We start from the raw sequence: 23,854 nt of genomic DNA on the forward strand, positions 1-23,854 counted from the left end.
ACTGGAACTGCTACATATCTTTGGAATACTACTACTACTATCATTTTTATTCCCTAAAAAGGAAGAAAAATATAACTACAGTAATTGTAGCATCACATTTTTCCTTCTATGTCCTTCAAGACTAGAAAAGCTAATACATTGTAATACTGATCAAACTGTAAGAGAGGCCAGCATTTGTGAGATCTTGAACAGAAAAGCCTGTTGTGTAGTCCCCAATACAAGATTATACTCTGGTTTCTCTGAAGACCTCTTCTAGCTGTATTTACTTGATCCTGTGAAAATGCCCTTGAGGCTAGGCAAGAAATTGAGATAATTGACTTGGATATTAGGGCATCTGACCTACTCAGGTAGAAAAGACTCCTTGGGCATTTTGCCTGTTTTCCTATAACAGTAAATGCCTAGCAACTTCCACTATCTGAATTTCTGATTTTCAATAAAATTAAGGCAAATAAGACTGACATTAAAAGGCACGTACTGCACATCCCATAGGGCAAAGCTTATTAATTATGATGTCCAGAAGGGATCAGCCTTCCTTGAAGACCTGTTCCAAGAAATAATAAGCAATTTTACATGTTTGTTTTTCACTTTCTTCTCTTTTCTCTTTTATGTTATTATTCCCAAATTATAAAGATATATTGCATAGCATGTAAAGATGATGGGCTAGATTCTGTTCTCAGTTACACTGGTACAAAATATTAGAATTTGCCTTATTATACAAAAAACCTATAACTTAAATGGCCCAAGATATAAATATCAATAAGAACTAGGGTTTATAAAAATATACAAATAGAAGAAAGAAGGAAAACAAACACATTCAAAATTTCATAGATTTCAAGGCCAGAAGGGTCTATTGTGCTCATCTAGTCTGACATCCTGTATAACATAGGACATAAAACTTCTCCAAAATTATTCCTAGAGCATATCTATTAGAAGAACATCCAATTTTGATTTAAAAATTGCCAGCAATAGAGAATCCACCATGACTCTTAGTAAATTGATTAATTATTCTCACCATTAAAAATGTATACCTTATTTCCCATCTGAATTTGGCTAGCTTCCAGCCATGGATCATGTTATACCTTTCTCTCCTAGAATGAAGAGCCCATTTGGTTCCCCGTGTATGTTCTTATAGACTGTAATCAAGTCACCCTTAACTTTCTCCTGGTTAAGCTAAATAGATTGAGCTCAAGTCTATCCCTATAAAGCATCTTTTCCAATTCTTTCATAATTTTCTTGACTCTTCTCTGGAATCTTTTCAATTTGTCAACATTTTTCTAGAACAGTGGATTCCAGCAGTGGTTACACCAATTCCAAACACAAAGGTATAGCTTCTCTACTCCTACTCAAGATTCCTCTGTTCATGCATCCAAAGACTACACCAGCTGTTCTGTCCATCACATTGGCAGCTCATGTTCAGCTGATCATCCACCCCCACTCTCCCAAAATCTTTTTTCAGAATCCCTGCTTCTCAGGATAGAGTCCCCCATAATTTAGGCCATACTTACTTGATTTCTTTCTAGATATATATGTAGGCATCCTCTACTAGAGAGGCCTCTGAACTTAATTGGGAGTCTTCTAGTTTGGAATATCCTGAGTGTTGCAATCCAGCCTTGGAGACTACAACTCCCATGATGTCTTGGGGAAGGAAAAGACTTCTGCTTGCAGAGGATTCAGAAAGAGCATGTGGTGGGCTCCATCTTGAGGAGGACTGAGATTCCGGACAGGAGAGTAGAGATTCCTTTGCGGAGCTCTGTCCAAGCCAGAGGCTGCTGCCAGAAAGCCAGAAGCTGTTGCTGAGAAAATGCTGGGGCTTTCACCAAGCAGGGAGCCACAGAAGCTACTGCTGGGTTTCATTGGAGCCAAGGCAGACTGTTGCTGTTCCCATAACTGATTGAGGTTAGCCTGCTGTGAAGGCAGTGTAAGTAAGCATCATCTTTGTTGTTTGGGAAAGTGCTTGCAAGGGAAGGAGGATAGCAGAGAGAATATGAAGGGGTTTCCCTGAGTCTGAGAAGAGACAAAATGGTTTTATTGGCTAACCAGGATCCAGGATTACTGACCTCTGGTTATAACTTCTCCCATGTTCAGAGGGGTTGTGCAGCTTGGAAATATCCCAGGTTAGAATTGCTCTGCCCCTTGTTGACTTGGCTGTGCTGTTGTTGGGTCGAGTGTTATTCAGAGCATCAAGATCTTAAAGTGCGCCCACTCAAGAGTTTAGAGCTCTGAAATTCCAAGGAGCATGCACTCTGGAGTGGGGTAAATGGTGCCAGTGTAAATATAACTTGTTTACGTTTCATTTACTATTATAAGATGCATTTATTAATTGATTTATTGAAATGTCCCCTGCTGATTTACAGTGGTTGTGACTTTTTAATTAATCTCAAGATCTTATCTCATGTTTTTCTAAATTGTTAAGTAAAGATGTGTTAATTCTAATCTAAGAATATATGTCTTATAACTGGTTCTATTGAGTTAGATCCATTGCATAGATTAGCTCAAGTTTTTTCCTGGAGGCTCCCATGGCATGCCAGTGAGTGTGTACTGGTTCCACTGGAAGCACCACCAAGATTAATTTCCTTTATAAATAAGAGGACTGTAGCAGAGGTGTGGATAGAGGATTCCCACTTGTCCAACATCAACCCGGGGATACTCAGGATCCCTTCTTTACTGTCAATGACATCAGGCAGCTGGGCACACAGGTGAATGTTGCCTGCTCCAAAGGAAGGATAGGGGTGGTTCATATACATTTACATTTTTTCATATTAAAGCATATATTGTTTGCATGCATCCAGTTTAACAAGTGATCCAGATTGCACTGTGGTGGTGACCTGTCCACTTCATTATTTGCCATTTCTCCATTTTTTTTGTATCATCTGCAAACTTTATCAATGATGGTTTTGTGTTTTCTTCCAGGTCACTAACAAAGAAGTTAAAAAGTGTGAGACCAAGAACCAATCCCTGCAAGATCCCATCAGAAATACACCTATTCAATGATGAGTCATCATTTACAGTTTCATTTTGAGACGAACTCAGATATTTGTGAGGAAACAGGAAACAAGTCTTTGTGAATTACTCTTTCCTGTCAGCCAGGCTGTAACAGGGTGTGCTCCACCCCATCCTCTGATGTCCTAGGAACCTCTCAGACACTATCTGGTAAGTAGCAACTTTGTTTGAATGTATTTGTATTCCTATCACCAACACAGTCTCATGCAGCAAAATATTTACAGTGTTTCTTACCCTTTCCCATTAGGCCAGGAAGGAACAGACATGTCTTTCTTTAAGATCTCAGGGCATACTGGATTCAGCCAGCCCACATCCTTCCTCTTCACTTCCTTTTTGTTTTATCTTTTATACTTCTCAGATGATGACTAATTGGTGCATTAGCCCTCCAAGCCTGATTAGCTAATTAGCTGCATATCCCCAATCAGCCTTTTCCAGGAGAACTGATTGGTGCTTAAGTGAGTGCTGGCGCACATGTTAGTATGGTTACCGACCACCAGGTTTTCACCCAGACAGTCCTGGTTTTAGCTTGTGTGTCTGGTGACATTTGACAAACCCTGATGTACATTATTTTTTTAATCTGTGGCAACCCTAAGTGGAAGCAAGGTGGTAGCACAGCAGCTGTTGCCTCCAGGCCCAAGCCGCTCCTCGTGCGGTTTGCAGCAGCATGTGCCATGAAGGGACAAGGCCTTGGGGGAAGAGGCAGAGAAGGGCCAGGACCTCGGGGGAAAAGGTGGAGCAGCGGTGGAGCTTCAGGAGAAGAGATAGGGCAGAGGGAATGGCCTGGGGAAAGAGGCAGAGAAGGGGTGGGGTCTTGGCAGAAGAGAAAGGGCAGGGAGCGGGACCTCAGTGTTCAGTTACCAGCCATTAGGAAGGTGGCAACCCTACCTGTTATTTTCCAGAACTCAGTCACACAGGCATAATTCTGTACTTTCAAAACTTGCTGAATGATTCAGTCCACAAAACTACTCAGTTATTCAGAAGCTTGCTATCTTGTAGGTTTGAGCAACTAAGCCAGCTCCTTGTACCTATTTACATTTTGTAATTTGAAAAGTCTGCTAAAAAGTAATGCTTTGGCTCGAGAGACACATCTCTCAAAGCAAGCTGATTATATTCTTCCCAAAATTCTTAAACAAAAATTATTGGCAAACAGGTTAGCATTTAGGTCAGCTGAAGACCTCTCATTCTCAAGTCCCTACCTTCCTCCCATACACATGTTCTTACTGACACAGACCCATGATAAGCTTCCTGCATTGCCCAGGTGCAAACTGCATTTGTCAACCATCCTCTATGCCTGACCCTTTCCACGGTTTACAACCCCAGGAACAAAAGGCAAGCAGGCAACAGACAGCATAGACAGATAGGACAGCTGTCCTGGCAGTCCTTGGGAGGTTTGTCAGAGCAGGGCATCTGCTGTCAAACCTATAGCTGGCCACTGATTGAAGAGGAGATGCTATATAGACTGGTGGAGAATAAACTGTAGGCTGATAGAAAAAATTTTTCAGCATTATGTAGTCACCATGGCCAGCCAGATAGGCACATAGAAACCCCAACTCTGTAGCAGAGCTGGGAAGAAATACAGAGCAGATCTGGAGAATAAGAGGCATACTAGACATGGGACAGATCTCCCTGTTGGCCAGCCTGTCATTCTATGTCCCTCCTATCAAGAACAGTGTTGCGTGTATTTGAAAAGGTTAACTGGTGAATCAATGAGGAAGGCTAATGGAATTAAATGTAGGAATTTGACAGTTCTATCAGTTAATCCTGGAGGAGAGCATTTAGGTTATGATGCTTATACAAATGTGGCTCGAAAACAGCTCTTTAGATGCGGCTCTTTGGTCTTTGCGGCTCCTCTTTGGTCTTTATGGCTCTTTGAGACTATAAGTGAAATTGACCAGCTGCCGCCGAAATTGATGCAGGAGCTTGAATTTTCAGCTGAGAGTAAGAGATGTGTGGCTCTTTGCGATATCTACATCTATTTTTTGACTCTTCATCTCTGACTGGTTGACCACACCTGATCTAGTCTGTTTAATAGTAAAAAGCTGAGGAAGCTTTCTGCTTGAATACTGAGAGCAGAGGGCTCCTCCACGAGAAATAAGCTTTCAAATTCTTCTCTCTGTATACATCCATCCTAGATTTTATTTATGCTTGTCCAGAATCCTACACATAGATTATTTGAACACAAATAAAGTGTGGTAATTTGTAAATGCAGAAATCGAAAATCCTTACCCTCTACTGGGAAACTTATTTTCCATTTACCCTTTTGTTTATATATTGTTCCCTTAATATCTTGATATCGACCCTTTAAGAAGATGTTAACTCCAGGAAAGTATTATTTGTGAATATTGATAGTTAAAGGGCCAATGGCATATAATTCATTTTTACTATATTAACATGTTCACCACCTTCAGCTCTTAGTCAAAGACACTGAGAACTTCCGTGCTAATTCTTTGGTTCGCTATAAGGGTTCAGTTGCCCAAAGTGGCCCAAAAACCTCAATTCATTTATTAATATCATCAAGGAGAAAATAGAATCATCTTACAGTGTCTTGAAGTCTCTTTTGTTCACCTGCCTTTGTTATTCATGCACTTCTAACTGATGTGTGCCTCCTTTATTACCTTCATAGATCAATCCATGTCTTTCTTTCCAATCTTAATGTGGATTAGGCATATCTGGGACACATATTTGCAAGAAGTGTGGACTGAATATGCTCCCATCTATATATATATACACTTTTAAAACTCCTGTAAGTACAGTATATGCTCTCTAGATCAGCCATTAATGTTTTCATCATAACGTTTTGTAACATCTCCACATATTATAGAGTTCTTTTAATCTGAGGATTTCTTTCCTTGAAAATCTGATTAAAACCTTGGCGAAAATACATGTTTCACAATTGACGGGCACAAAAAATTGAGTAACTCTTAATATTTTGGAGCAGAAATATTATACAATTGCCTGTTAGCCCTTTCATCTTTTAGTGGATAGGGCAATGGTCTGGGACTCAGGAGACTTGCAGTCAAATCTTGCCTCTGTTACGGGTTTTCTGTGTGACCTTGGTCCAGTCACTTCCCCTCCCTGTGCCTTCGTTTAGTTTCCCCATCTGTAACATGGGAATAATACTGACCTCTTTTGTAAAGTATCTTGAGAACAAAAGCTGAAAAGCGGTATGTACTATTACTAATTTTAAATTGGTAGTGGTGTTAAATTTTGTAAGAGTGCATAGTATCAACCACTCTTGTTGGACTATCCTAGTATTAAGAATCTGATGAAGAACTCTGAACCAAGGAAACATCATTACTGTGGGCTAAATACTGAAGTCTTTTTTGGTTTTTAGTCAGTAAGGAAAAGTTTCTCCAGGTATGTCACAGAGTCTCTCAGTCTCAACTTAGTGTATCACACTGCCTGGCCAATTCATGTGCCCTCACAGTCACAAACACACACCAGGTTGTTACCTTTTTGCCACATGTGTATTTCTTCTTTCCTTACACAGTATAATGGTGAACTGAAGGCTTGCAGCTAGAGGCGGCTTCCATGCACCCTTCACTCCTCAGCCCAGGCTCACCCTTCCACTTCCTGTTCCTCCCACTTATGTCCTCCCAATAATTGAGCCAATTGCCCCATTAGCCCACCAGTCACCACTCAAATTCAGTAATCACCAAAAGATATTGTTTATTTGGCTTCAATTATAAGCCTGCACTCTTCCTAATGTGCTCAGTGCACTGCAGGAACCTCAGTGACCAGGGTTCCCCTACTAATGCCCTGTCTCCACGTGTTATTTGGAGTTTTGCCTAAAGTTATAGGAATTGGACATGAATAAATCAGTGTTTATTATACAAGTAAATAAAATACAATACAGTGTATTTGAGCATGACATTGTCCGTAGGAAAATGTTATAGGATACCTCAGATTATTTTAGTCTACATGTGTGCTTGCAATTAAACTATATACAGGCAATGTAGATTACATATAGTATTTATACAGATACAGTAGGGGAGTGATACAAGGTACACAATGGCAAAATTATGGAATGGCTGATATAAGACTCAATTAACTAAGATTTAAATGAGGATAATATAATTAATGACAATCAACATGGGTTTATGAAAAATAGATCCTTTTAACCTATTAGTTTTAAAGAGATTACAATTTAGTTGATAAAGGTAATAGCACTGATGTAATATACTTAGATTACCGTAAGACATTTGACTTGTACTGCACAACATTTTGATTAAAAAACTAGAAAGATATAAAATTAAGATGGCACACAATATATTAATTAAAAGCTACCTAACTGATAGGTGTCAAATGTAAATGGGGAATCATTACTGATCGGGTGTGTTTTTAGAGAGGTCTCTCAAGGATCGGTCCTGAGCCCTACGCTATTTAACATTTTTATCCACTAACTTGGAAGGGAACATAAAACCACCACTGACAAAGTTTGCAAATAACACAAAGATTGGGGGAGGGGTAAATAATGAAGTGAACAGGTCACTGATATAGAATTATCTGTATTGCTTGGTAAACTAGGTGCAAGCAAACAATAGGTGTTTTAATAGAGGCAAATGTAAAATTATACATCTAGGAACAAAGAATGTAGGTTATACTTACAGGATAACTCTATCCTGAGAAGCAGTGGCATTTATGGTGGATAATCAGCTGAACATGAGCTCCCAGTGTGACAGTTGGCCAAAAGGGTGAATCCATTCTTGGATGTGTAAAAAGAGGAATCTTGAGCAGCAATAGAGAAGTTATTTTACCTCTGTATTTGGCACTGGTGCAACACTTCTGGAATACTGTGTCCAGTTCTCGTGATCACAATTCAAGAAGGATGTTAATAAATTAGAGAGGCTCCATAGAAGAGTCATGAGAATGATGAAAGGATTGGAAAACATGCCTCATAGTGATAGACTCAAGAAGCTCAATCTATTTAGTTTAACAAAGGTTAAGGGATGACTTGATCAAAGTTTACAAGTACCCAATTGGGTTACAAAAATGTAATAATGGGCTCTTCAGTCTGTCAGAAAAAGAGGCTGGAAGTTGAAGCTAGACAAATTCAGACTGGAAATGAGGTGTACATTTTTAACAGTGAGAATAATTGATCATTGGAACAAGGGTCATGGTGGATTTTCCAGCACTGGCGATTTTTAAATCAAGATTGGATATTTTTTTCCAAAAGATATGCTCTAGTTCAAACAAGAATTAATTCATAGAAATCCTGTGGCCTGTGTTATACTGGAGCTCAGTCTATTTGATCACTATGGTCCTTCCTGGCCTTAAAATGTATAACTCTATGAATGACTAAGGAAAATAACAACGAACAAGAAAAATGGGGACCTACACATAAGATTTAGCCCCATTGATTTCAATTAAATTATACAAGTTCTAGCAATGATTTGGAGATTGGATTACAGACTATATTATACACTGTTATTCTGAAAAGAAACAGTATACTGACCTGTCAACTTTATTTTACAGAATGCATAGTTAGAGCTTATGTACACAACTGGAAATGAATTATTTGTTCATGTACCTCTCCTTTTAGACAGTAATTTTAAACTCTGAGAACTGCAGAGAAAAGTAGTCAGAGGATCCTTGCTTGTTCTGGTCAACTACACTAAAAATGGAAGGATGACCAAGTCTGCTCTGACCATTCTCAGAATCTTTCCCCAAATGCATTATGCATATGAGTTATATGGATATTCCCAATAAGACTGTTATGTAATAAAAAGCAATGGCTGCTATAGCTCTGAGTTGACAATATGTCAACTGATAACAGAATATCAGAGCACTTTAAACAGACCTGAAGCATCTGGGCATAGGGTGAAATTCACTTAACCTGAAAAATAAAGCCTGAGAAATGGGGATCTATGCATGGAAATTGTGCTGGGAATAAGAGATGTGAAAAAGTGAGTGCGACCCTCCACTACTTTCATTAGTGTGTTATGGTTGCTCTGTACTCTTAACTTCCATGCTGACTCCTTCCCTGCCTATTCCCTATATCCTGTTTATGGCCTACACAGGGCCAGGAAGGAATTTTTCTTCGTGGTGCAGAATGCATGTGGATGCCTCCCATGCATGGCCAAATTGCTGATGGATCCTCCCACACAGCCAGCCATATCCAAGAATTCCATCCTTAGACTGGAAAACAGGGTTACACTGAACTTCATTGCAGAGAAATTTTCCATATTGGCCTTCAAAAGGCTTGTGCATAGTGAGACTTGGAGGCAGGCCAGAGCTAAGGAATCCACGAGATGTGTAAATACAGTGACCCTTACACCATATGCAAATGGTGGAGAAAACTCTGGTCACTATTCTGCTTAAGACTAGAGAGGCAGCTGTGGTGTATCTGGGTGTGTAAAGAATGAAGATCAGCCTCATCATTTTTTTTGATGGTTTTTTTTTTCAATTAAAAATAAAATAAAAAAAAAAACATCTTGGATTAGTTAAATAAATAGAAAGAGAAGTTTTAATGGAAATGGAAAATTCTTTTGAAAATACCTCCATAAAGCGAGTGGGCAACGTCTGAGGTGATAAAAGTGGAAACACTTTTCAAGCATTCAGTTTTTTTATAATTATCTCTCATCTGCAGTAGAATTCTCAGTGATTTTTTTTTTTTTTTTTTTTTTTGGTAAAGTAAAATGTTAACTCTCACAAAAAGACATTTCACAAATAGCTGGTCTTAAATATGACTGGATGTCTTTAAACTGAGGATAATGTATGCATCTACAGTCAATCCACAATAAATTAGGCTTTAAGGGCTTTAATCACTTGTATTTCCTATCAGCGCATGAACAAGTTGTATTGAATATTGTAGCTTTTGGTCAGAGAAGATAGCAGTAGCAGAAGCAACTGTCAGAAACTGATAATGATTCAAATTGTGCTATCATGAAATGCAAGCAGTCCAGCAATAACTAAAGGAAGCAGATATAGAGTGAAGTCATGTAACACAGGTGGGACTGCAAGGATTGAAAGAACTCAGTAAAGACTATAGTACTGCTGCATATTGTAAATTGGAGATGTATTCCTGAGTCTAAATTTTTGGATTTCTATGACTGTAGCAGTTTTCATACTTTGATAAAATGAACATAGCTGAGGTATAGAGACAGCTACACCTGTTGGGAATATACATCTGCATTCCCCACTGGATGCCACTGTTTGATCATATTTTAGCCAACTGAAGACCTGTTAAGATTTTGAAAGCACATAACTGAGAGGAGTTATTAACTTAAATTAAAATACGTCCCTCCTTAGGAAACGTACAAAGCATGTTTTATTAAAATACCTGAAGCACAACTGCAGTGAGTTCAATATGAGTTACACAATGTTATAGACTGTCAGAAAAAGTTAAAAAACCCCAACCCTTAATTTTGATAGTACCAGCTGGATCTAGGAAAATGAGGACAATAAACAATAATGGTGGACATACTCAGATGCTGAATTCTAACAGAACATGTTTGTTGAATTTGACAGAATATTGTACATAGAACTCATAAGTACTGATCTTGAGTTTCCAGTCTGAGGCTGGCTAATAAGAAATTTGCTACTTTTTGTTTACATCATTTAAATTAAAACATTTCATAGCTAGACTATCAAGAGTTTTTTTTCCCCTCTCTTAAACATAAATGGTTTGGCATAGTCTGAAAGTGTGGATACAATATTGAAGAAAGCAAGTGATGTAATTAGAATAGGTTTCCAAAAGTACTCAGCATTGGCCTATCTCTATTCCCATCAAAGCCAACAGCAGTTTTACCACTGACTTTGATGGGAGCAGTGTTAGGCCAAAATGAGTACTTTTGAAAAATTAACGTCTGTATGATTTGCATCATCCAAATGTTATGAGTTGAACCCCCAATTATAGCAGTGTCAGGTGCAAAATAGGAAACCTAAACGCTAGGTTCTTGAGATGCAATATCATTAGACAATAAGACCCAGATTTTCAAATTCCAATTCCCTTTGGAATCAGTGAGAATTAGGTACCTAAATATCTTTAAAATTTGATCTTAAGATAGTAATATAATAACAATAAGAATTGGAAATCTGAATATGACATGTAGAAGCAAAAAGTGCTCAACCTGTACAAGTAAAAGGAACTGAATTTCAAGAGATTATGGTGTCCAAGAAGACCCGTTTACACAGTAAATCTTGCAACAGTTCTCAAATCTGGTTAGTCTGTTGTTAGAGTGACCAGATAGCAAGTGTGAAAAGTCAGGGTGGTGGGGGGATGATAGGCACCTATATAAGAAAAAGACTCAAATATCAGGACTGTCCCTATAAAATGGGGACATCTGGTCACCTTATCAGTTATAAAATGTCTTTCGTAACACTTCCTGACACTGTTTCTCAGCAGCTGGAAGCTGAAACATTTCTGTCTTGCTCAAAGGCAGGCAGTGCTCTGTCCTTTTAGTTTCAAGCCTCTGCAGAGGCAGTGTAGTCACAGCACATACTAGGTATGCAGGTAGGAAAGTACAGGGAGGAAAGAAAGAAAATGAGCATTAAGAACAAGAGACATGGGCGACAGGCTCAGAAAGGGATCAAGAGAAAGGAAAGGTTTATGTGGGCATGCAACATGAAATAGAAAGGGAGAGACTGAAAACAAATGAGAAACAAAAATAGAAGTTAGCATCAAAACAAAGAGCAAGTGTTGAACTTTTAAAATGTGATTTCTATATCCATTTATCTCTTTCATTTTTTTTTCTTGGTAAAGAGTTTTTTGTTGTTTAGCAAAAATAGAAACCAGGAAAGATTGATAAGAAAATATACAGACAATGATACAGTACCATACAGAACCATATCTCGCAAAACTTACTCATGTAAGTAATCCTTACTCCTGAGGCTAAAGAATCAACCTATAGGGCCTGATCTAAAGCCTCCTGAAGCCAACTGGAGTCTTTCTTTCCCTCTTCAAACGATTGTGGCATAAATCCATAACGAAGAGGTAAGCACAAATTGGTTCATCCCTCTGTCACGTAAACATATGAAGTAGTTAATAACTGTTATGGGCATTCAACAAACTTTTATTCATTTTAATTAAATTCACTGGACTACAGATGCTAAGAAAAGATTTGATCCTATTATACATTTAGAAATTGAAGTCCTCTCCAAATTGTACATCATAACAATGAAATGTATCCAACAAATCAGAAGAGAATTTCCAGTTCTAGAAAAATAATCATGTCCATTGTTGTCAATATGTCTATAAGTACTTGAATAGTAATTAAGATATATTCAGTGTTAATTTATTCTCTGGGATTTGGGGGAAATGTTCTAGGGGGAAATATAGGACACCTGTGTGAAGGGGCAACATTATAGAGGATCAGAGAATGTGCCTTGTGTTGTCTGAGGCATCCAGCAACAGATCAACTCTGAAACTGAAAGACCTCTTTAAAAAAAATGAATTGATGCCCAAATAGATTTGTAAAGTGAGAAGAAAGAAGGCTAAATACAAATGTTGATTGAAATATATTGAAAAGGTTCTTCAAAACTCTCTCACAGTCAGTGATGTCAAAAGTCCTCCTTTGCTTCCCCTTTGCTCAATGGGACCAAGCAAGGCAATGAGGTGTGTCTTTACATCCCTTTATTCTCTTGTATTGCTTAGAAAGAACTGAAGAAATCTAGACGGTATCTAGTATAAAGTCCCTGAAAATAACCTGGAACTGCATGAATGGAACCTAGACTCCAATCTGGAAGTGAACTCTGGAAGAGTGTAAATAAGCATTGATAACCTTTCTGTTACATCTCAATTCACACAAAAAATTAATAGAAATATATATCTTCTCTAAGCTTTCCTGGTGCTGTTCTTTAGCAGGGTTTTCACCCAACAGTCTGAATACATTGCAACACACTGCATCATTAACACTTTCTGAACCACACAATACATTGAATCGGACTACATTTCTAAGTGATTTTTTTCCAGTTCTGCAACTTCTGCTGCACAGCTGTATCTGGTCTGCTAGTACATAGTAATTTTATTTACAACCACACTACTGTTTTTTAACTTAGCATGTTGTGGTCTTCTGACATATAGTGATTGGAAGAGCATGTGAGCAACAGCAATAATGCAAGGTCCAAATAACAAGGGTCATGCCATAACTAAGACAGCATAACAACAGTGTGAATGGTTACCAGGGTACAGTTTTAACTGATTCAGTGCATTGCAAACCCATATAGAAGCAAATCTTTATACAGAGCTTGATCAAAAACAGTCTCACAAATATGTGTCAGATCCTGTCTTAATACTGGCTCTCCAGTTATGAACAGAGAAAGTATGCTATCTGTATATCACTAATGTGCACTATTTCTGCTAAATTTTATGTTTGTAAGACTCTTTTCCATTTTTCGCAGTCAGCTACATAGCTTCTTCTTTACATTCCATATGAAACACGATAAAATTATATATGAAATTTTTGTATACTTTCCTCTGGTTTAGAAATTGTGTATTCACTTTATGGGAATCCTTTAAGTTTTAAAAATACTTCAGGATTAAGTATCCCCCGTTATGTCATAGTGGAAAATGTATTTTTTCCACACCTTGAAAATCTATAACTCAAATATATCTGTGGTGTGTGAGCCCAACAAGGGATAAGATATTAATAAAAGCCTTGTCTACTGTTACAACATTAAAAAGTCAGATGTGGTCCAGGCTTTCATATTAGGTTATTGCTGGTTTACTTTAATTTTAAATACACCATTACAGATCTTTACATTTTTTATTAAAAGCAAAAAAATAGCTAAAGTGTTTGAAATCTAAAGATCTCAGTAAGGTTTTAACTTTTACTATTTTCCTTATTCCCTTTCCCTTTTAGCTCTCTTGAGTTGCACTGAATATGTCTACACACCATTTTGGAATGAGTACTAGGCTTCAGAGCCCACACTTCAACCTGGGCTGCAACTTCAAAGTGCTATCTGTACAGCTATTTTTAGAGTGAGAGAAGAAGCTCCACTAGTTTTAGTCTGTCAATCCGGGTTAGCAGGTTTGCTCCCACTTGCTCTGAAATGCTGTGAAGACATACGGTATGTCTACACTGCCAGCTCCTTAGGGATCGATTCAGCAGGATTGATTGAGTGGGCTGTGTAGACTTGCTTAATCAATCCCGGAAGTGCTCTCCAATTAATGCGATTAATCTACCTCCTTGAAAGGAGTAAGGTTGTGTTGACTGGAGGGCGTCTTCCGTCAACGCAGCACAGTGAAGATGCCCAGTACAGAAAAATAAGCATTATGTAGTTTGAGTATCTCCCGTTGGCCGCCAGCAACAGTGTAGACCAGGCCATATACATATAGGGAAAACTCTTCTTTTGTGATGGTATAAAAGATTGTATTAACTGCCCTTTTTGGGAAAAATAAAAGTTACTTTTGATGGTCTTAAGCTATTGTTGTTGAAATCTGATCCTGTTTCCTTCAAGACAAAGGAGACAAACACACACAAATGAGGAGAGAGAAAAATAGCAAATAAAGAAAATGAAGCTTTTCTCACTAGTGCTGACTTTTACTTGCACCCTCATTGCTGGAGAAACAGAGGCATGAAACAGGGGCTTATTAGCTAAATCATTTATATGGCAAATATTTTTGCATTATTCAATGAATAAGTAAGTCAGTGAATGATGGTTATATTACTGAATAAATTGGGTATTTGAGCCAGCTCTGTCTGAATAAAAATATGCGATGTTTTCTACACATTTCTGTGTTAGTAAAATATGCATGTCCATGTACTGGGATGTGTTCAGATACTACTTTGATGGGGGCTATATAAGTACCTAGATATAAATCTCAGTCTGGTCATGATAATCAAATTGTTTTATTTGTTTTCCTCTATCATATGTGTATAATAACTTATTGTTTTGAACTCAAATTATAAAAACTAAAGTTGAAGTCAGTGAAGTCCAAATTGGAAATAAGACACAGTTTTGAATGAGAATGAGTAATTACCCACTGGTATGGATTACCCAGAGATGTCGCAAATTCTCCATCAGTTGAAGTCACTAAAAAAAGAATGGTATTGCTTTAAAATATATGGTATAGTTTAACCAGAAGTGGTTGGATTAGAAGTTGAAATCACTGGGTAGAATTTTATGTTCTATATTGTAGAAAAGATCAGACTACATGACCGTAATGGTCACTTCCTCCATTAAAATCACAAAGGTACATAAAAGAGATAGATCCTGGCCTTGAAAATATGCATGCAAGTAAAGTTAATCAATGATTAAGTGTTTTACAGGACTGGGCCCAGGCACAAGCATTCTACCTCTGTACTGCAGCTGACCATATCTGGTGAGGTTATCATCCATGCACTGTTTGAAAAATGTTTCCTTACGTGTTTGAAATATTTAAGAAAAGCTCTTTCATTTTACTCTATTTTAATTGTTCCTAAAATGACTGACCTAAAATCAAATCAGCCGTGAAATAGAGCTGTAGAATCTGGCTTTGTTCATTCTGTTTATGCATAGTATAATAATAACTTCTGTGCTGTTGATTATTTGGTGTTAACATTTTCTTCTAAATTTTTGGCACTAGACATACTTAAATCAAAGTCCTCAGTGACCCATCCTGTCAGCTGAAAATATTCCAGAACGGCAATTGCTCATCTTATCTTCACTTATGTGAAATCACTTTTTTTTTTCATTTTGTTATCTCTCACTTCAGAGATTCTTGAACAGCCCCTATAAGTAAGGAAACTGCAAACAATGAGCTTTCTCCATATGATAAATGAAGTACCACCTCTCACATTTGTCTGTGCTTTTAGTCTTTAAAAAAAACCTTAGAGGGAGTTTGCTTAACATGCAATATAAAAGGAGAGAGCAAAACAAAAGTACAACCTTTCATCTGACAGAAAGGTAGCAGTCTATGATTTTTGTGGCCCAATTAGAAAGAACACCTTCTGTGGTATTTCCATGGGCATTTGTTGATAAATATTGTATTATAATGCCTGATAAAGCAAGGCATAAGAATACATCATTACTTTCTTGTGAAAATATGTGGAAGTGGTTCCTGCTGACTTAATAGTATTAAAAATCTGTTTTTCATTAAAAATGAATGTTCTACTTTATTGGTATTAAATATTATAATATTGCTGACTTTGCATTCTATTTCAGCATAGTTGTGTGTCAGGATTCTCAGTCGGCATAAATTGCCATAATTCTATTGACTTCAACGGAGCTAGATTTATGCAAAATCTGGCCCTTAGTATTTTTTACTTAAATTCCACAGTATTTTTATTGGAATCTCTGTGCTCTCTGTGCTCTCTCTCTCTCTCTTTTTTGGCTGACTCTTACAAATAAGCACCGTTTCTCCTGCTGTTTGCTTAACATATGAAAAGATTGTAATGATGAACAAAGGTTAGATCCCAGTGAGGTTCAACCAATTAGACATATTAAAAAAAAATTAAAGTCTCTTCAAAAATTTCCCTTTAGACACCAATTCACTTCACGGTAAAAGTTAAAAATAAGATCATTCGGAAGCCTTTAGTATTGAGAAAGAAATATATGTAAGTGATAGAGAGGACACAGATTTTTAGAAACAGTACTAGCTGAAAACCCATTCTATTGCAGAGGTGTAATTCATGTCATTTGTGTGAAAGAGCCAAAAATGGCTGAGAAGTTAAAAAATGTATAGTAACAGACCGGGAATCCTGTTGGTGTTTGAATGTGGCGATATTCCAACAAAAAAGAGCTCTCCGCCATGCTTGTAGCTTGTTCCTTTGCTTCACACTGACTCAACAGACATTCTAGCTGTTAGAGTGATGTTTGTGTGTGTTGATTGCGCTGTGTGTACTGTTGAATTCTGGGAGAGCTGTGTGGATTTCTGAGGGTGGTGAATAAGAAGGGTATGCTGCCATGAGGGGATCTGTGTGTTGATTGTGTTGTTGTGTGGGTAGCTGTTTCCATAGCTTCACATTGACACAACAGAAAATTTAGGCTTCAGAATGACACAGAATGACACTGCTGAAATTTTGTTATATAGATATTTAAAAACAAAGCCTTTGATGGGATTCCAAAATATTTGGCTTAATCCTGCTCTTGTTAAAGTCAATAGGAATTCTCTCACCAGCTTCAATGGGAGCCTAAAAGGTCTTCTGCTGCTGCCACCTTTGCTCTACTCTTTCCAGTTGTCTTGTCCAATAGCAATGCAGGTCCCGTGCTCTAGAAAAAAGGTGCTTCCAGAGGCTGTGGAGCCAACTTCTACAATTCATGGACTGCAGTAGCCTCTGCAGAAGCTTGGGTTTAGCCAGCACTGCCTCTGTACACTAGCATCTCTATATATCTCAAACCTCCTCTGGACTGCCCTTGCCATCCCCAAAAGCATCCCTCATTGCTACTGACAATTGAAAACAGCTCCAGATCCTGCCACTTCACCCTCCTACAGCAAACATGCTGATTTTTTTTTCTTTTGGAGAGTAGGCACACATGTTATGGGTGTTGAACCTTTCTGAAAACTCCAGCTATGGAGGGGAACTAGATATATATCTACCCCAGTGGAAATCTGCAGCATTCATCCTTTTCTCATCACAGGGGTCCATGCAAATATTTTCTTCTGTTCCAACCCTGAGTTTTGCTTTGAGTTTTAGGTTTTAATTATTGCAAAAGTAAAACTAATTCAAAACTATTTTTTATCAAACCCAAGAGTTTGCATGATGTCAAGTCTACACTGTAAATTAGCCCAGATTCTACCAAAACTGCATCCAGATTAGCTTTTGTAAACTTTCACAGTTCTAAGAAATTTTTGATGAACATGGTCTAACTTTTGAAAGAAGAAGCTGGGGGAATTTCACATGGGTTCATTATTACTCACTGTTACTATTTATGTTGCAATAGCATGTAGAGGATCACAAGTAGGGCCTCTTTGTGGTAGGTACTGTAAAAATGAGTAAATCAACATATATGTGCCCTGCTCCAGTCATTTTATAATTTAGGATCATGACAAAACCCAATAGGTGAATAAATAGAAAAAATGAGGTGAGATGAGGACTAGGTAGCAGTACAGACAGGGGTGCTGCATAATTCAATAGAAATAGTAGTAGGTTTCAGAATTTATGATAATTTCAATAAAATGTTCATAGCCCCATTGGTGAGGACTTGAATAAGGGAAAAAGATGTGCATTTATCTTTAACATCGAAGTGAGCTACTTCACTGACTTCCTTCTTACTCAGAATACTAGAATTTAGTCTAGATCAGCAGTTCCCAACCTGTGGTCTGCAGCCCCCTGGTGGTCCAGGAGGCTACTGAAGGGGTCTGCAGAAAAGAAAAATAATAACATCCTCACCAAGGAAATGTACAATTTCAAATAAAACTTGTAGCATGTGATGGTTCGCAAAATGTTTGGAGGTTGAGAAGGGGTCTGCACACTTGAAAAGGTTGGGAACCGCTGGTCTAGATAGAACCCAATTAATTAGGTGAAGGAACCTTAGCCATTGTTCAACCATCCCAATAGTCAGCATCACACAGGATCTATTTCTGGACTAACACAATTAACCCTATTTAGGAGCCCATCACAGTTTATTGAGTTTATTTTACAGAAACTATTTCATTAGCACGTTCATCTCACTTTCTTAAAGGTTAAAGTGCACTTAATTTATTCTTTGCTTAGTGTATATGTTTATAACTAAAACTGGTTCAATATATTTTGCAATAAATTGTTGTAACCGTATTTTCAGTACAATTTCAATTCTATTAATTGGAAGTATTTATAAGCAGATAGCAGAGCTGTTTGAAGCAAAGCTGGGCCCTTCTGCGAAGCCATTTAATTAAAAACCATGGTGCAAAGTTCAAGATCCATTATGGAACATGACCCACCCAGTGACCTCCTGGAACACACCTCTCACAAATGTCTATGGCATAGCAGGTGGAGGGGAGGGATTCAGACCCACAGGAAATAGGATAAGGTAGGAAATGTATCCAGAAGTGGTAACTAAAAGAAGCTAGAGAAACAGAGGATGGAGGTTTTCTGTTAAACAGAATGAGGACTGAACCTTCAATAATCCCTAACCATGACCATGATAAAGGAGGACACATGCTGATTCCTGTGAAGTGATCACTACTGATGTCACAGACTGCAAGAGCAGCTAATATTCCATACCACACAGAATAGAAGATGAGATGCAAACTGTCCCTGGTGTATTTGGCCTGCATGACCCTTGGGGACATAGACTTGGCAGTGGGCTTTTTTGGGTTTTTTTTTTTTTCTTAAGAAAGCATTTCTGAGAGTTCTTTAAACTTTAAAACTTGAATACACCTCTGCAATGATGGAACCAGCAGTAGATTTTCCATGAAGCAATAAACCTCACTTAGACCTTCTATTCAGTAAGAGCACAATTCCCAGTTCTCGAGGGAACTGTAAGAATGACCCCTGTCCAGCAATTATTTGCAAGTACAGAATTATATATTTATAAAAAGTCCCAATATTTTTGCCCACAAGGATTTTTTATAGTATTTCCATGAACACTGGCATTTATTGATCCCTTTCCAGTAAAATTTAGTATATGTCAGGCCACAAGCTGGGATTTGAAAGCTGTTATTACATTGGTTAGACTTGTGTCACTTTAGTTGTTTGGCTTGATTTTTTTTTCCTTTTAAACAGCTCCAATAAAGTGTATGAAGAGCTGCATATATATCTCAAATTGGGACAGGGGACATGAACCTCATGCTGTGGAAACCAGAGTTTACAACCCTCCCTGAGGTATCCAGAAGATTTCAGCAGCTGCTGGTAGTGTAGCTGGATGAATCACCTCAGATTTGGGTGATTAGGTTTAAGAAGACAGCAGAAGTTCCATCGTGGAATATTAACAAGTCTAATTGGCAGCAGCAAACCTGATTCCCCAGAAGCTGGGAAATAAAACAGCAACAGCAAGGCAGTAGCAAGGAAGGAAGCAAGGGACCTGCTCCTTGATCCCCGTATGGTACGCTAGTGATCTTAAGTCTCTGAGTGAAATGTGAGCTGCAATAAATTCCACCTTATTTGCTCTTTGGATTTTCAACTGCAGGAAGCTCTGTGTTTAGCTGGTTTTAAAATTATTTATGCTTCAATTTTAAAAAAAAATAATTTAAAAATATCCAGCAATCCATGGAATACAAACAAACAAAAAATTTGACAAAATTAATTCATCACTTATTTACTTTAGAAAGAGTTTTAAGACTATAAAATCCAACATTATTATATATAATTATTTTTTAAAAGTTAGTTTATGAACTATTATATCATCTATAGATAAAGGAAGGGGTTTTTAAAGCTATGATTACCATGAGTTGAGAAAAAAAACAAAAATATACTGACAACTGAGTTCTAGATTTCATTATAAGTTCAAAATTCTTACCATGGTAATAGAAAAGGCTATTTTTGAGCAAATAAAATATTATTATTATATTGCTACATATGTATATATACTATCTTTTATTCACCAAAATTAGCATATTATTAATCAAGAAAACAAAGCCTCTAATTTAGACACCTTAACACCACATAAGTATACAGTATGATAAATACAACACAAGAAAAACAAAACGGAAGGAAATCACGCTTCTGCCCCCTTTCCCTTTCTTAAATATCATTTTTCAAAAATAAAATTCTTGCAGCAATAGTGAGTCATCATTTCTGGTAGGGAAAAAATTACTCTCCAGTTACAGCAGATCTGATGTTTTCTTATAAAACTAACAAAACCATCTTTATAGGGACAGATATGATATCACTGCTGTGTAAATGAATCGGTGCCCACAAGTTGCATTTAAGTTTGATTATATTTAGAAACAATGAATCTTCATAAACTGCCTGATCCTATGAGAATTGGAGGACCCCCTCAGTTTCTTTATACAAAGATGTACCTCTTGCACTGCAGGTGGTGAGATTCAAGCTGATACTAATCTGTGATGGAAGGTAGTTCTATAGTTGTAGAGCTTTCCTTAAAGGAAGCTCTGACCCTGCTTTCTGCAGTATGCAGTGTGGACTTTGTCAGTTGAAACAACGCGAGTCCTGTAGCACCTTAAAGACTAACAAATTCCTGCGGGCATAAGCTTTCGTGGGCTACAACCTACTTCGTCAGATGCATGAAATGGAAATCACAGTTAGGAGGTATATATATACATCCAAGGGTAAGAAACAACAACGGGGAGGGCAAGTGCTAACAAAGTCAATTCAGTTAGAGTAGATGAGGCCTATTCACAACCGTTGATTAGAAGGTGAGAACACCACTAGCCATCACCTACAGCCCCCAGCTAAAATCTCTCCAACACATCATTAAGGATCTACAACTATCCTAGCACATGATCCCTCACTCGCTCAAGTCATGGGAGGCAGGCCTATCCTTGCTTACAGACAGCCCCCCAACCTGAAGCAAATACTCACCAACAACCATACAACAAGAACACTAACCCAGGAACCTATCCCTGCAACAAACCCCGTTGCCAACTCTGCCCGCACATCGACTCTAGTAACACCATCACAGGTCCTGACCACATCAGCCACACCATCAGAAGCTCATTCACCTGCACATCTACTAATGTAATATATGCCATCATGTGCCAGCAATGCACCTCTGCCATGTACATTGGCCAAACCAGACTGTCACTACGCAAAGGAATAAATGGACACAAATCAGACATAAAAAATGGTAACATCCATAAACCAGTTGGAGCGCACTTCAATCTCCCAGGACACTCTGTAGCTGACTTGAAAGTTGCCGTACTTCTACAAAAAAACTTCAAAAACAGACTTCAGTGAGAAACTGCCGAGCTGGAACTTATATGTAAACTTAACACAATCAGACTGGGTCTGAATAGGGACTTGGAATGTTTATCTCATTACAAGAAGTAATTGTCACTATTCACACATTCTCACCTTCTAATCAACGGTTGTGAATAGACCTCATCTACTCTAACTGAATCGACTTTATTAGCACTTGCCCTTCCCATTATTGTTTCTTACCCTTGGATGCATATATATACCTCCTATCTGTGATTTCCATTTCATGCATCTGACGAAGTGGGTTGCAGCCCATGAAAGCTTCTGCCCAGAGGAATTTGTTAGTCTTCAAGGTGCTACAGGACTCTCGTTGTTTTTGCTGTATACAGACTATCACAGCTACCCCTCTGGAACTTTGTCAGTTGACATATTCTGGTTTAATTCAAGGATTGTATTGAGGCATGGCGTGAGAGACAGTCAGTGAGATATCTGAGCCACAGCTCGGGGCTTTGTGCATAGGACCAAAACTATGAGCTTGGTATGGAACTGGAGAGGCAACAGTGTAGAAGCACAGGAGTGATGAACATAAAAACATAAGATCAACTATACTGAGTCAAAGCAATGATCCATCTAGCCCTGTATTCTATCTTGCAACAGTGGTCAATGCCAGGTGCTTCAGAGGGAATGAACAGAACAGGTATGTATCAAGATGAAGGGCCAGAATTCTTTCCTCAGATACACATATGAAGCTCCCACAGAAATTAATGGGAGCAGTATGAGATTATATGAGGGCAGCATTTGGTCAGAGGACCCCAAAGCCTCAATGTTAAATGAGTTTATCCTCCTTCTCCATTGAAGAGGTTAACATTTTCTCTTTAGAAATATTGATTGTCCTATAAAATATGATGAAGCAACCCACATTACAAGAACACCTGAAATATAAAAATGTATTTTAACTGTTGCAAAAGTTATTTTATAATTTGAAAACTGTCAGATTGAACCATATTTTATTCTGTTTTAGGGTGAATTTGTTTCTCTGTCTCTAGTTTAATTATAAAATTTGTATATAATTTGCAATGAAAAACTGCTCTATTATAAACTTGGAAAATTCTACACAGACAGAGAAAGTGAAGTGGAAAATATCAGTCAATATATTGTAGACTAATCTTACTCTACCTTTGATGGGCTTGAACCATGAGAGCAGTAGCCTACAGAAATGTGGCAGTATGGATAGTTGTGACAACTGCTTCTAAAGGCAAGTGCTGTCGTTGCTCCAGCCGTTAGGTCTCACCTAGGAAGGACCCTATGCAGGGGTTGCAAAATAAACAATGATCCCAGCCTTCCTGAAATAATACAGAGGACACTGGTGAATTAGAATGTGCAGTAATTCCAGTAAAGGAGTCACACTAAGAAGTAGTAAATAACATCAGGCCATACGACAAATAGCAATTTTAATAATAACTGACTGATCACAGTTAAGCCTTCCTAGATGATTGTTGTTATGAGGTCTTCCTGAGGAACCAAGCCTTTTGGTCATGAACATCCTTATCAAATCAAGTTTCTGTAGTCTTAAGGACTTATCTTTGCTGAACAGACATCTCTCCCCTTCAGTCCTTGTTCTCTGGACTCTGTGGACTGAGTCTCCCTGTGCTCCATCTTTCTCCTAACAACAGGACTCTGACCCAGGTTGCCTATGGCCCTTAGCTGGATTCTCCAGGAACTTTCTTGCAGTTCTCCCTTATCAAGCTGTTTCTCGTGGTCTCTTTTCTACTAGTGTAGTAAGCCCTGGCAATAACGTCTGCTGCAGTTTCGACCAAGAGCAGTAGTGTTAGGGCCTGCAGCTGTGATGTAGCAGTCTTAGGGAGATAAACAGCCAGTGAGAGGGGAGCTTGTGCTGGAGAGGAGTTTTGGAATCCACCGGAAGGGGGAAGCTGGAATGCTGTTAGAGAAGAAGGAGGCAAAAAGTGACTGAAATGGGGCAAAAAGTGGATTTACTGAGGAAGAGGAAGCTGGACCTTGAAGGGCAGAATGCAAGGAGCCCTGCAGTGAGGGACATAGAGCGTAGTATTGGAGAGGTTGACCATTTGGACACTGACAGAGGGAATACAGTTTGGGAGCCTGGGGAACAGGTATGGCACTCCGGGTGAGGTGCAGTCTTTGCAGCGTTGAACAAAGAAATAACACAAGCTGGA

Source organism: Emydura macquarii, unplaced genomic scaffold, assembly GCF_026122565.2.
Source record: "Emydura macquarii macquarii isolate MOO-44397 ecotype Brisbane River unplaced genomic scaffold, CSIRO-AGI_Emac_v2 contig_2636, whole genome shotgun sequence".
Taxonomy (NCBI): Eukaryota; Metazoa; Chordata; order Testudines; family Chelidae; genus Emydura; species Emydura macquarii.